Source organism: Monodelphis domestica, chromosome 8, assembly GCF_027887165.1.
Source record: "Monodelphis domestica isolate mMonDom1 chromosome 8, mMonDom1.pri, whole genome shotgun sequence".
NCBI classification, from domain to species: Eukaryota; Metazoa; Chordata; class Mammalia; order Didelphimorphia; family Didelphidae; genus Monodelphis; species Monodelphis domestica.
Window position 1 is genome coordinate 49,593,701 of NC_077234.1, and position 13,888 is coordinate 49,607,588.

Sequence of the window (13,888 nt, forward strand, 5' to 3'; positions counted from 1 at the left end):
AAAATAATCTTAACATAGAAAAATAATATTAAAAGTAAATACAAAGACAATATTTTCTAACGTCAGGTAGCTTACTCCTCTCTAGTAATCTGTCAATAATCAGTTCATCTTTCATGCTTCAGGCTTCTGAGGGACTAAAGATTTGGCAAAGAGTTTGAAAATCCGCATATAAACAAATACACCTGATGTAGAAGTAATAATATCACACACATATATTTTTCATTTTTATGATGAGTGAAAACAAAAATGTTGGAAGGCATTACAGAATTCACAGTCTTTTTTGGTCATTATATATATATATATATCATATGTTATAGATATATATTAGATATTTTAAAACACTCACTTTCTGTCTTAGATTCTATACTAAGTATTGGTTCCAAGGCAGAAGAGCAGTGAGGGCTAGGCAATTAGGGTTAAGTGACTTGATGAGGATCTATGCTATAAAATATCTGAGGCCAGATTTGAACCCAGGAACTCTCATCTCCAGGTTTAACTCTCTATCTACTGAGCCGCCTTACTGTCCCCATTATATTTTCTCAACCAATTAGACACTCATAGGGAAACTACTCTCAAGTTTGGGGTCTGGCAATTTGCTTATGGAAAAAAAGGAGCCCAATCTAGAAAAATAATATATAAAATCCCCCCAGCAATATAAATGGAAACAATAGAAGAAATCCCAAAATGAATGCTGTATAATAATTAAAATAATCAAATTCATGATTGATGAAAAGATGAGAAAAATGTGTCCCCTTCTTTGTAAATGGAAAGGATGATGGGCATGATACATGGTAGGCTCAATTGATATATTGGTTGGGTCCCCCCTTTTCATTATTATTAATTATCATTCTTTTCTTTTGAGTTGCACAGAAGGTGCTGATCTAGTGGTGGATGGAAACATCCCACTTGAGAATTTTATGTCCCAATGAAATCACCAGTTCATTACAGTTCTTCTCCCTTTAACTATGGTTTGCTGGGTAGGAATGGGAGAGGTTGGTTATATATTTGGAAATTGAAGTTGTCTAAAAGTTGTCTAAAACCAAACAAAAACAATTAAAATGAAATTTTAAAAATACTTTAAAAATTTGGACACTACTTCATTAGAATGAGTTTTGTTGATTGCCTAGAGAACCTGGCTTTCATTGTGTTTTGTGAATAAGATCTTCCACTTACATGAGAAAAATATGATGATGGGAGTACTATATCTGGCACAAATAATACAATTAACTTTAAGACATTAGTCTTATTCAGCCACAATGATTATAGATCAAAGAACAGAGTAGCAGATCAGATCAACATTTAATTTTCTAATCCATTTCTCAAACTGTTTGATAGAGTTCTGCTTAGAATTTTCAAGTATTTCAAATAGGAATTCTGTAAGAAAATTTCACAAAGAATATTTCACATGATTACATACCTACAAAGTATGATTTTTTTAGTTAGAACCTCTAATTTCATTGGTATAGGGACTTCCAATGTGGAGACTCTCTTAACTGATACAGATTGACCACTCATCTATAATTTAAAACCTTAGAAAATTGCTTGAGAGTTAAATTACTTGTCTACAGTCAATGGAAAGTTGTGACAACTATGACAGAAGCAGGATTTGAACTCTGACTTCCCCAGACAGTTCAATCTTCTGTGGTAAATTGCTTCTGTGATACATAACCCTGGAAGAAAAATCATCCCTTATGCTTGTTTCCAACACATCAACTCTCCTTGTATTATTATCCATGATTCCTCCCAGTTCTGAAGGTGATGATGGTAGCCTTGGGAGAGAATAACTAGAAAATGAAATGAAAAACATGTAAAGGGATTCCTCTGTATTTGCCTCTTGATGATCCCATGCCTTTTGGTCCACATAGGGAACAGAATCAATTTCTGAATGAGATACAGGCTCAACCATATACCTTTAAACTTTTACTCAAATATCTTTGCCTTTCCTTTTAACCAATTCTGTCTTCCAACTCCTAGGTAGACATCAGTTTTCCTAGGAAGAATATCAGAGGCAAGACTACTATATTTTTGCTACCCAAAACATTATTTTCCATCAAGACTTCTTAGAATCTTAGAAAGAGAGCTGGAAGGGATCCCAGAGGGCATCAAATCTAATCCTCCCATTTCATGGACAAGAATAATGAAACCTAGAAAAGTTAAAAAAAATTGCTGAAGGTCTCACAGAATGTAAATAGAATAATAAGAATTCAGATCCAGGTCCTTAGACTCCAGGAGATTCTGATACTGCTACACAATTGCATGGAATGCCTCCAGCCCTATTCTTATTAAAGATAAATGGGGGGGAGGGGCAGCTGGGTAGCTCAGTGGATTGAGAACCAGTCCTAGAGATGGGAGGTCCTGGGTTCAAATCTGGTCTCAGATACTTCCTCTCTGTGTGACTCTGGGTAAGTTACTTAACCTCCATTGCCTAGCCCTTACCACTCTTCTGCCTTAGAGCCAATAGTGTTAATTGTTAGAGGATAGAATTCACTAAAGAATGTATCTGATTTGAATCCTTCTCCAGTGGTTTATTTATTAATGACCCAAAGAATATCATGCATCCACTTTACTTATCAAGTAGTTCTACCATTTAAACCCTACAGAGAGTGACAAGGAGCCCTTCCTGGAATGACTTTTCTAGAAAGAACAAGACTGACTTGGTGTGTGGCGCCATCACAAATTGTGTTTAGCCAGGACCCAGAGTTCTTGATAATGACTCCAGAGTGTGATAGGTGCCAATCCCTCTCTCCTATCTATTCCATTACCTCAGTAGGCTAATGGGCATCAGGTGGCCCAGTAGTCACCCGATGCCAGTGTCCTAGGAGTCACTTAACATGCTTTTACCCCCAAGATAATTGTCACACAGCTCCCTGCCACCGCGCAAGAGGCTGCGGAGACATCACTGGGCTGAGTACTCTGTGGATAAAGATATAATTTGAACAGAAATGTCTTGGACATTAGTAAAAGGTAACGTAACAGAACATTCTAATTTTGGTACCTCAACAATCTGAAAGCATGTGCAATGCAGCAGCAACAAATGACACGGCATTAGTAAAAAAAAGTGTGCTGATAAAATGGATGATTTGATAACAGTGGGAGTATACAATGATTTGCAAAGACCCAAATATCTATTATCTTCTTTGAGCTTCAGCTCAACTTTGTGAGGTAGGTGCTATAATTGGCCCCATTTTTACAGATGAAGCAGCCGAGGCTAAGAGAGACAAACTGACTTGCCTATCTATCTCCTAGGGTTGTTGTGAAGATCAAATGAGACCATAATTGTAAAAGACTTAGGATAGTACCTGGCATGTAGAAAGCAATATATATATATATATATATGTATATATATATGTATATATATACATATATATATAATATAAATATATATATATATTTACACACACATATAAACATATTTTATTATATATGTATGTAGAAATGTATATGTAGAAAGCACTTTATATATATGTGTGTGTATGTGTGTGTATATATATATATATACATATATATAATTATTATTATGTTATGCTGCCTCTCCTAACATAGTCAACTAGACAGAGCAATTATGAGGTCTAGAATCCATTTCTGGAAGTCCTGGCAGAGATGATCACTGGGCTTTAATCCTTACTAGCCATGGCATCCGCCCTCATGGCATCCACCAATAGGTACATGTGTAAATGGCAGGACACAGGGTAAGAAGGGGAACATATGTTTCTCAAACAGAAAATCCCACCTACTGTCTCTGTCTTTGTCCTGCTGTCCCACATGCTTGGCCAGCATCCTTTTCTTAGTACAGCCTCACTTCTTTCTAAGATGAGGTTTAAGTACTATCTTCTAAATAATTTTTTTCTCATTTCCTTTAAATATTAGTGCCTTCCATTTGGAATTATGCCCAAAGGGTGCTAAAAGACTGTCTGCCCTTTGATCCAGCAATATCACTACTAGGTTTGTAACTCAAAGAGAAAATAAGGAAAAAGACTTGTACAAGAATATTCATAGCTGCACTTTTTGTAGTGGCCAAAATACTGGAAAATGAGGGGATGCTTTTGAACTGGGGGATGGCTGAATAACATGTGGTATATGATGGTGATGGAATACTATTATACTAAAAGGAATGATGAACTACTTGATTTCTGGATGAACTAGAAAGACCTCCAGGAACTGATGCAGAGTGAAATGAGCAGAACCTGGAGAACATTGTACAGAGTAACTGAAACATTGTGGAATAATCAAATGTAATCAACTTTGTTACTAGTAGTAATGCAAAATGATCCAGGACAAGTCTGAGGGACTTAGGAAAAAGAATGCTATCTACATGGAGTGAAAAAACTGTGGGAGTAGAAACACAGAAGAAAAACATATGAGCTATCACTTGTTTATATGGGTATATGATTTGGGGTTTTGGTTTTAAAAGATTACTCTATTACACAAATGAATCTGGAAAAATATACCAAGGGATAATATATGTTTAACAGTGAAATTGTTTGTCAGCTCCAGGATAGGGGGAGGGAAGAGGGAAGGGAGACAACAAGAATCATGTTGCCTTGAAAAAATATTTAAAAATTTTAAAAATTTAAAATTTAGTGCTTTCCCTTCTAAACAATTTTATATTTAACTACTTTGTATATACTATATTTTATTTATATTTATTCATTTTCTATTTATGACATAAATAAATAAAAATAAATAAATATAAATGTGTATACACACACACACATATACTAGGTCCTTTTCCTCTCTTCCCTACCAATTAAAATGTAAACTCCCTGAGGTAAGAATTGCTTCATGTAGCTCTATTATACAGAACCTGGTGTAGAAGAAGTGCTTAATAAATGCTTGCTGATTGATTGTTGATGCTTTTATTTTATATTTCTGCTTCATTGTGAACTATAAGGATCCAACCCTCCTCCATGTCCTTGTTCCATAATCTCCATTACCTACAACTGATGAGAAGGGCCCAGCCTTTATTCTGCTCTGAACCTAAAGACCAAAATCAGGTCTTATAGAATGGCTACAGCATGGGCAACTAAGGATTTGGATCCTAACAGCAGAAAACATGAGGGGTAAGAGGGATGCCGACATTTGATTTCCCCCAGGAGCATCTCTCTTTCTTTCTCATGTTTATCTTGGTTACTGTTAGAACTTCAGGACTCTTTCTGCTTCCTGAACTCATGCAGGACTTGAACCCCTCTAAAACTTTTGTTTTGCTTCAAGGTGTGGATCCAAAACTCTTCGGATCTGATGGTGTCAGAATGAGGGTTTTTTATTTAAACTAAAGCCCTTTAGGATCATAATATAGGCACTCCCCAAGGTTCCTTGCCTGAAAAATTTCTCTCCCTTTCACCGTCCTGGGGATGAGCCTTTTGAATTCAGTCAAGCTAGGAGACATACAGTATGTCTCCTACCCTATACCAATGTACCCTATAAAAATCACAGGAAATTGGGTGTATGGAGACAAGTAACCTCTGCTTCTTTATGGGAAGATAAAAACAGCTAAGTGCCTGGGTATTTCTTATGTGGGGGCTACCATTTACTCATATTACTGACTAGCAAAAACTGTTTTTAACTTTTAAAAATTGATTTTTGATTCAATATATGGAGAAAAGTATTAAAGATCACTTTTTTTTTCCATTTAAAAAAATCATTACATCAAAAACAAATAAACAAATGCGACCAAACCTAAAACCCAAACAAACTGACAAGGACAGGGTAGAATCTTTTGGCTCCTCTTATGTTAATTTCTCCCCAAAGTTTTCAAAGATCACTTTTAATAGTCACCATAAGTCTGATTTGAGAGAACACATGTGGACATTCCTCATGGTTTACTTTTCCATTCACCAATCAAGTAGCTAAAATTCTCCTTTGTCACATTTGCAAAAATAAAAAAAGATACATACACAAAACCCACCAAAAGAGACACAAAGGTAAAGTATTATTTCCATGGGTAATTCCCAGCGATTGAACAGCCCAAGTAGTAAATTTGCTTTAGAAATGGATATTTGAGTGAATTGTAGAAGTTCCAGCTCTAAAACCCTAGAACTGAAACTCCAGTTTTAATATTAGATTACTTTACAGCTGTGATCAAGGCTAACTTAACTAAAACTTCACTAAAAGTGGAGCTCTATCGCCAACGAGGAAAGGATCCAAATGCTAGTGTCGCACACATCTAATATAGTATCAAGTTATAGAAGCCAACAAAATAACACCTAAACCTTGTTTTCTTTCTGGGCAAGTGATACTACCAAAAAGTAGTCAATGACACATGTTTATTTCTTAAAAATAAATAAATGAATAAAATATTCTCCTACCATTTTTGCAGTGTAACAGGTAAGAATTAAGCCTATATATTGAAGAAGAAAAAAAATTCTAGAGGCATGGTTACATTTTAACATATTTGGCATACATAAAACATAATACTTTGATAGGAAAAAATGGGTATATTTTCCAAAATATATTTTATTGATGCCTTTTATCATCATATCAGCTATTTCATCTTTCTAAACAGAACTCTAACTTGTGATAATGAAAAACAATTAAGCAAAACCATCTGATTCTACATTAATAATATGTTGTGCTAGTGGTCTCCTGACTTTCTGTAATTAAGGGGAAGCTATGTCATTATTGACACCTTCATTCCTTTTCCAATGACTCCATTTGACTTCAATTGGGATTTATTTTTGTACAAAAATCTGAGTTAAGTGACTATGAAAGATAACAAATTTTCCATGTTTTTGCAATCATAACAACTAAGTTTTGAAGTCATTTCTTTGAAAAACACACACATATTCACATTTTAAAAAATCATGGAAATCCCAACTGTCAAATTGGAGTTGATACTGAATGCTCATCTAGCTTGTGAAATTCCTTATGACTTCATATAATTTAAAAGAAAAGTATTTTTAAAGATCAGTCAATAATGGTGGGAGCCCTTCCGCCGATCCTTGTGGTTTTATCGTAAATTCTGACAAGCATTTTCGGTATTTCTGAGGTCTAAATATTAGAAGTTAATTCATAGATGTGAAATGAAATTGATTATGTAGGAAAGGAGAGATCAGAAAACAGCAACAACAACAAAAGCACAAGGCTAGAAGCCAAACTGGAAGAAAATATTGTTTGTTGCCCTATTCTAGAACACAGAAAAAATGACAAGAAAAAAGAACTCTAAAAAGCGCAATTAATGTAAAGAGGAATTTGACCAATATTAAAGGCTTCCTGAGGGCTCTCTTGAGAGTCTTCAAAAAAGCTAAATGACAGCCTTGCACTCAGTGACTTTTACTAACTTTCCATGAAGTTAAGCTTTCCCATGCCTTGTTCCAATGCTCAGACGAGGCAGTGCCCAGCTTTTTCATATGGCCATGGGTTTACAGGCAGATTTATCAGTCAAGTTCTGATCAAAATAGATGTGAACTGGCCTTGAAACCTTCACAGAATTTCCATGGGAACTCTTGGCCAGAGATTTTTTTTTAAAGTCAACTTTAACTTAAATCAGGAATTCTCAACCTCCCTTATGCCATGCATCGCTTTAGTGGCTCCCCTTCTCAGAATGAAATATTTGATGGAAATAAATGTTAAATTTCTGTTAGAGGGCAGTAAAAGTAAAGATTGTAACTTTTCCTTATCCAAGTTCATAGACCTCCTGAAATCTGTCTCCAAGGATGCTGCATTAAGTACAATTTAAAGAATCAGATCATGTTAGGATTAAAAAAAAAAAAAGCTTAAAGATGGGATCATTAACCTTTTTCTGTGTAACGGTTCTCTTTGGCAATCTTGTGAAATCTATGGACCCCTTTTCAGAATAATGTTTTTAAATTGTATAAACTAAATATCATAGGATCTCAAAGGAAATCATTATACTTCTGCTAATATGATGTTTTGGGGCGTACATTCATACTGGAGGGAAATGATCAATTTCATTATTATCTTTCAATTAGAGGTGAGTGAAATAAAGATGCATTTTTTCCTACACTAGTTCATAGAGCCCCTGAAATCCATATACTTACCATTTCCAAGGGCCTCAGGTCAAGAACTCTTGCTTTGTGAGAGTCCCTGAAGGTAATCTCCAGTGGGCTCAGTGGGCAGACAAATGGAAAATATATATAACTATGTGCCTTGTGGGCAGGAGCTAATTTCTGGCAACCAGACAATAATAATATTAATAAGCAAATACATTAAGAAGAATACCAATCCAGAAATGACTTAGATCTCACTGTCTGTATCTGTGGAAGAAAAGAAGTTTGAAGTAAAAGAAAACCATTTCTCAGTTTTCCACCTTGGTCGGGTTTGAAAAGAAAATTATGGGGACATTTTATTGACAGCATTTCTTAGCTAAGTATTTCAAATTCTGCCCATTCCAGATATTTTTGTTGTTGTTCAGTCATTTAGGCATATCCGATTCTTTAGGAACCCATGTACCATGGTACGCCAGCCAGGTCCTTCTATCCCCCATTATCTCTTGAAGTCTGTCCAAGTTCATGTTCGTAGTCTCTGTGGCACTAGCTGCTATCAATTTAATAGGTTCAAATTTCCTTTCTTTTCTTGTTCCTTCTTGGTCTCCTCTCTTCTTTGCCCTCCCCACGCTCATTCTCCTTCTATCTGATACATACACATAGCTATGAAGGATGGAAGAGACGTTATGTATTGAGCCTCAAGGGCAAGGAAACAGTTTTTTTCTTCCCATTTGGAAGGGAAATTCCAAGAACCATGTAACACTGAGGAAAGAGAGGCCAGAAACTTGGAAAATCCACAAATAACTGGACAAGTGAAAACTCTTTTAAAAGAGGCTCTTTTGTTATCCTTTCCAAAACTGAGAGTTGAGATACAGAAAGCTAGAATAAGAAAGCTGTAGTAGGAAGCCACAGGGCCAGGCAATGCAGAAATAAGTTTTGCATTTTTCAGGAAAACAAGTTTTTAATTTGCAACAGAAACATTTATTCAGGTAGAAAGCTCATTCAGGATGAGACGAGAGGGGAGCCGTACTAGAGATACAGGTCACGGATGACGTAAATAGAGAAAATAAAGTTAGAATGGAGTCCCAGGAAAAAATAAGTTTTAATAAGGATGTTGCTGACTCTAGCTAACGAGGCATAATGACTCTGTATCAAACAAATACCCCTTTTAAGCAAGAGAAGAGTTAAATGTGGTAGAGTTGGTTGAGACTTATTAAAGGGACAGGTATGGATAAATATTTACATGGACTTCTTTTTTTTTTCATCATAGACCCTTTGGGCAGTATGGTGAAGCCTGCAGACTCTCAGAAAAATCCTTTTTAAATAACTGAAAGACATGCTAAATTTCAGTTAGAGGTTATTGGAAAAAAACGTAATTTTATTGACTTCCAATTTCACCAATCTTTTGAAATCTATCTATTGGAGTTCTCATTAAGAACTCCTTTATCTAGATAGTCACATCAAGTGAACATCTGAGTGGATGTGAAGAATTCAAGGAGAGCCCCTAAGCAGGGGATTTGTGGGATGATGTTGAGTATTGTTACATGGGATGGGCAGATATAGATGGGCTGATGGGTAGAATACTATAGAACAAGGATTCTTAGACCCTAGAATTTTGGTAAATCCCCATTATATATGAAATAAATTTTAGGGCAGTTAGGTGGCACAGTGGATAGTGTTTGGCCAGAAGTCAGAAAGACCTGAGGTTAATTCTAGCCTCAGACATTTATTAGCTATGTGACCCTGGGTGAGTCATTTAACTCTATTTGCTTCAGTTTCCACATCTGTAAAATGCAAACTACTCCAGTATCTTTGCCAAGAAAACCCCAAATGGGGTCACAAAAAAGAGTCAGACAGAAACTAAACAACAAAAGCAACAACAAAATGAAATTCTAGGAGATTCAACATGAAAGAAAATAGAGGTACACAAGAAATAAAATAGGTTAATTAATGCCTCAACAAACTTCTCACATCCCTTTAGAGTATGTATATCTCTGGTTGGGAGATCCTGGTGTCATAGATTGGATTCTGAGTCAGGAAAACTTGGGTTTAAATTTTACTTTTTACTTAGTAGTTGTGTGTCACTGGACACACAAATTGGGTTTAAATTAAATTTAAATTCGATTTGCTCTACCTACCCATGTCCCTTAGTTTTTTCAACTGTAAAATAGGGAATTAGACGAAATGCTCCTTAAAGCTCTAACTCTGAGAGCTTATGATCTTCATCATTGGAAGCTTTATCCACATTCTACCTTAAACTTGAGGGTGATATATGGTGAGACCCTGAATTAAGCCCTGGGGATCTAAAGACTGAAATGGAAACTGCCAAAGGAGATGTTTCATTTAGAATATGGAACACCTAGAGAGTTTCATGTGGGGCAACAGACTTATGGAAACAAGGGGAGAAACCAGTTAGTATTCTGGAATGGGAAAGACTTCTTGCCCCATTTCTTCTGTCAATATTCTGCCCCAAAACAACTTTTAAAGGAAAACACAGCCAATCACTAAGCTACAGTCCCAAAGGAAAACAGAATCCCAAAAGATTTCATGATGGAAAAAAAGCAGAACCAGCCATTGTGACAATTCCTAATCATCACATTTAAGGTAAATTTGCAAGTCATTAGTGGGAAAAAAATCTACTTGGTATCAGACATGAGAAGAACTGATTAGTTAGAGCTGGAGAATACTATCAAGGCACATATGGTCTCTGTATAGCAAGAACTTCTAGAGAACGGATTTGCCCTGATAGGATTCAGGGAAATGTGGGTCTAGAAATTCCCAGGAAGAACCAACTGACTGTGCAGACCTTGAAACTTTGTTAGCTGATGTAGCTGAGAGTAATTTCGAGGGCAAACACAGAGGCTGTTGATCTTTCTCAGGAAGAGATAAAGCTTCTTGTTGCCAGGAAGTTGAGGTGGGGGAGGGTAAAGGAAAGGAATGAGCTTTTATATAGTACCTACTATGTGCCAGGTACTAGGCTAAATGCTCAAAATGTCGTTTTTAAATAAATATTATCTCATTTGAGATAATCAGACAATAACTTTGGAAGGCAGAAGCATTATTAGCCCCAATTTACAGATAAGGAAACTGAGGTAGACAGAAGTTAAGTGGTTTGTCCAAGGTTATACAGCTACTAAGTGTCTATCTGAGATTGGATTTCAAGTCTGATGGCTCCAGTTCCAGACCCAGAGCTGATATTGCACTACCAGCTTGCCTTAGGTAGAGAATAGTCCTGAAGGAAAACAGTGGAAGATTGTGTGGATGACTGCACTGATGAAAAACCCTAGACAGGTGAAGAATATATATAGTCTGAGTTAATTGGAAGAGGCCCCAGAAATTATGTGGGGGGTAATAAAAGAAATTGGAACTCCCTTTCCAAAAGGATTATAGATTATGAGCCAAATGAAACCTCAGATGCCATCTAGTTCCATGCCATTTTTTTAAAAAATTCAACCAAATGAGGTGAAGATACTTGTCCAAGGTAACACATAGTAGCAGGGTTGAGTTTTCTGCCTCTATAGCCATCATGTTTTACACTTCATACACTGTTTCAATAAATAAGTGAAGGAAATTAAATTCCACTGGTGGGTATGAGTATAAGTGGGAAAACTGGCAGGAGAATTGGGCAGGACAGAGAAAAGGGCTACCATATTAAGCTTGGGCATCTGACCATTTTGTGCTAATAACCAGCCTTGGGCTGGGTGTGGTTGAGTAATCTCAGCTATGGGGAGACTGAGGCAAGCATGGCTTTTGAGTTTAGGAGCTGCAGAAAGCTAGTGTCAATCAGATAGTCACACTAAGTTTGGCATTAATATCCTGAGATCCAGGTCAGAAAGGAAGCAGGTCAACATTTCTGGGTTGATCAGAAGTGGAATCTGGCTCATAAGAATAGCCTTAGAGAGATGCAGGAGACCCAGTTCTAAGAACCAACCAAACAAAATAAGTGCCTAAGGTGTGCTAATGGCCCGGCTGAAAGTTGAGACAATAAAAGCTCAAACCAAAGATGGAAAAGTGCAGTCCAGGCGAGAATCCTACAAATTATAGTTTTGTAACAGTGGAGGTGCTTAGTAAGCTTGCTGATGGCTCCTAGAGGGAAAAAAAAAAGAATGCAGGTCTTTCATAACCAGCTCTGGGAGATATTCGCAGGGCAAAAGTTGGAAGCTTTGAGGAGGGGAGTTGATCCACAGCTTCCCTCTGGAGCAGAGAGATTTTAAACCATTTTTTGTATCATAGATCCCTTGAATCTTGTAGAGAAGGCTATGTAGGGACTTCTCAGAACAAGATTTTTAAAAATAATTAAAGGAAACGCTAGATTGCAGCGTAAGGGTGAGTGAAAATAAAGATCCTCTTGAAATTACAAATCTGTCCAGAGCCTAGACTGCAGGGTAAGAACGGCTTTTCTGAGGTTGGATTCTTATTCCAAGCAAAAATCCAAGGGTTTAGAGGATGAGGTTAGATAACAGGAATTAGCCTGGGGGCGGTGGAGGGTGGCGGGAAGCAGATTCGACCCTCGCAGCTCAATTTCTGCCACACTTTTTGTCTTTTGCTTTCAGAGTCTTATTACATAGTTGATGGCTTTTAGCAACTTTGTTTCTACAACCCAGAGTGAGTTTGGGTTTCCCTCCCTTTGAGGGAAAATGGGCGTAATGAGAAACAACCCAAGAGCAGACGATCCCACCCCGCACCTTCCTTACCTGGCTCTGGGGCAGGAGACCAAGTAGGAGCCTTGGCAATGCCCCTGCTGGGGACTGGGCAGCTTTCAGTGCCCGGGGAGCCCGGGGCTTGTCAGTTACCCGAGCTGGGGCAGAGCTCGCCCTGCAAAGTAACTCTTGGGGACCGTCGGGACAAACTCCAGGGCTCCAAAGGGTCCCGCGCGGCGGGCTGTGGCAGCGGCGGCTCGGGCTGCTGAGTTGGCAGCCAAGGTTGTGCAATGAGCAGCAGGGAGCCCGGGCTCGCCCCCTCACAGGGGCGCGGGGCGGAGGAGGCTGCTCCCTTCCATCGATCATTGCCCGGGACCGACCCCGGGGCAAGACTGGCTCGGCTCCTCTCCGCGCTGCCCAGTGCAGCCCAGCCCTACCTCGCCTGATCCAGCAGAACTGCTGGGCAGGGGCTGTCAAGGCGCCTGAATCATCCCGGCGGCCACCGCTGCCTCGCTTTAAAGAGAGGGGCGTAGCTGCTGAGCACTGCCGGCTTCCCAGGGGCGCGGCTCGGGTTTGCATTAGGATTCCAGCCTCCTCCCCCTCCCCCTCCCCACCTCCTCCGGCAGTCTTTCCAGGACCGTCCCAGAAGGCGATCGTAGCCCCAAGACGTCTAGTTAATCAGCCACTTCATCTAATCACATCCGCCAACCTGACGGGAGTCATTTAACGGGGACAGCTGGGGTTGGCTGTGGTACACCGTGCCTCTGTTCCCTCCCAAGATCTAGCTGAAACTTTCCGGGCTAGAGCTGGGACCTTCTGTTCCCTTCTTCCCCTTAAGTCGGGCTGCAGCCCGAGAGTGGAGGGCTCAGTTACCTTTATTCCCCTTGGGCACTGTACCCGCACACTATCCACCTGGACAGAGAAAGAATTCTTAATAATTGGAGCCCAGGAGAGCCTCGTTTCAAATCCAGCATCTATCACACACTGGTTGAGTGACCCTAGGCATGTCTCCTCACCTCCTAGAGCTCCAGCCAACCAATTATGACTGTGAGGTGCAGAGAAGATGCCAATTTGAACTGATTGAGTGAGTTTCATATACTAATGGATTCACAGGTTCAGCCATTCTCTGATCAGAGAAATCAATAAAAGCAAAACCCAGGCAAAGGGCTAATTCATGTAAAGGAAAAAATAAGAATTCAGAAGAGTCCACCTCCTCTCGGGTTATTAAGAAGTGGGGCTGACTTCATTTTTGACTCCCCAGGAATGGATATGGGGCATCTCTAGAGACCTGAAACATCCGGAAAC

The 13,888-nt window shown here is 38.6% G+C and overlaps 1 protein-coding gene across 2 annotated transcripts in view; it reads right to left on the bottom strand.

Moving 5' to 3' along the window:
- AGTR1 (angiotensin II receptor type 1) overlaps positions 1–13,112 on the bottom strand; it is a 51,292-nt gene extending 38,180 nt beyond the window's left edge. The window contains exon 1 of one of the 2 annotated variants that reach the window (XM_016425243.2): positions 12,638–13,112. The gene's annotated coding sequence lies outside the window, so the exon portion shown is untranslated. The remainder of the gene's footprint in view (positions 1–12,637) is intronic. The other variant, XM_007502068.3, reaches the window with a different exon arrangement.
- Between the last annotated feature and the right edge of the window lie 776 nt (positions 13,113–13,888).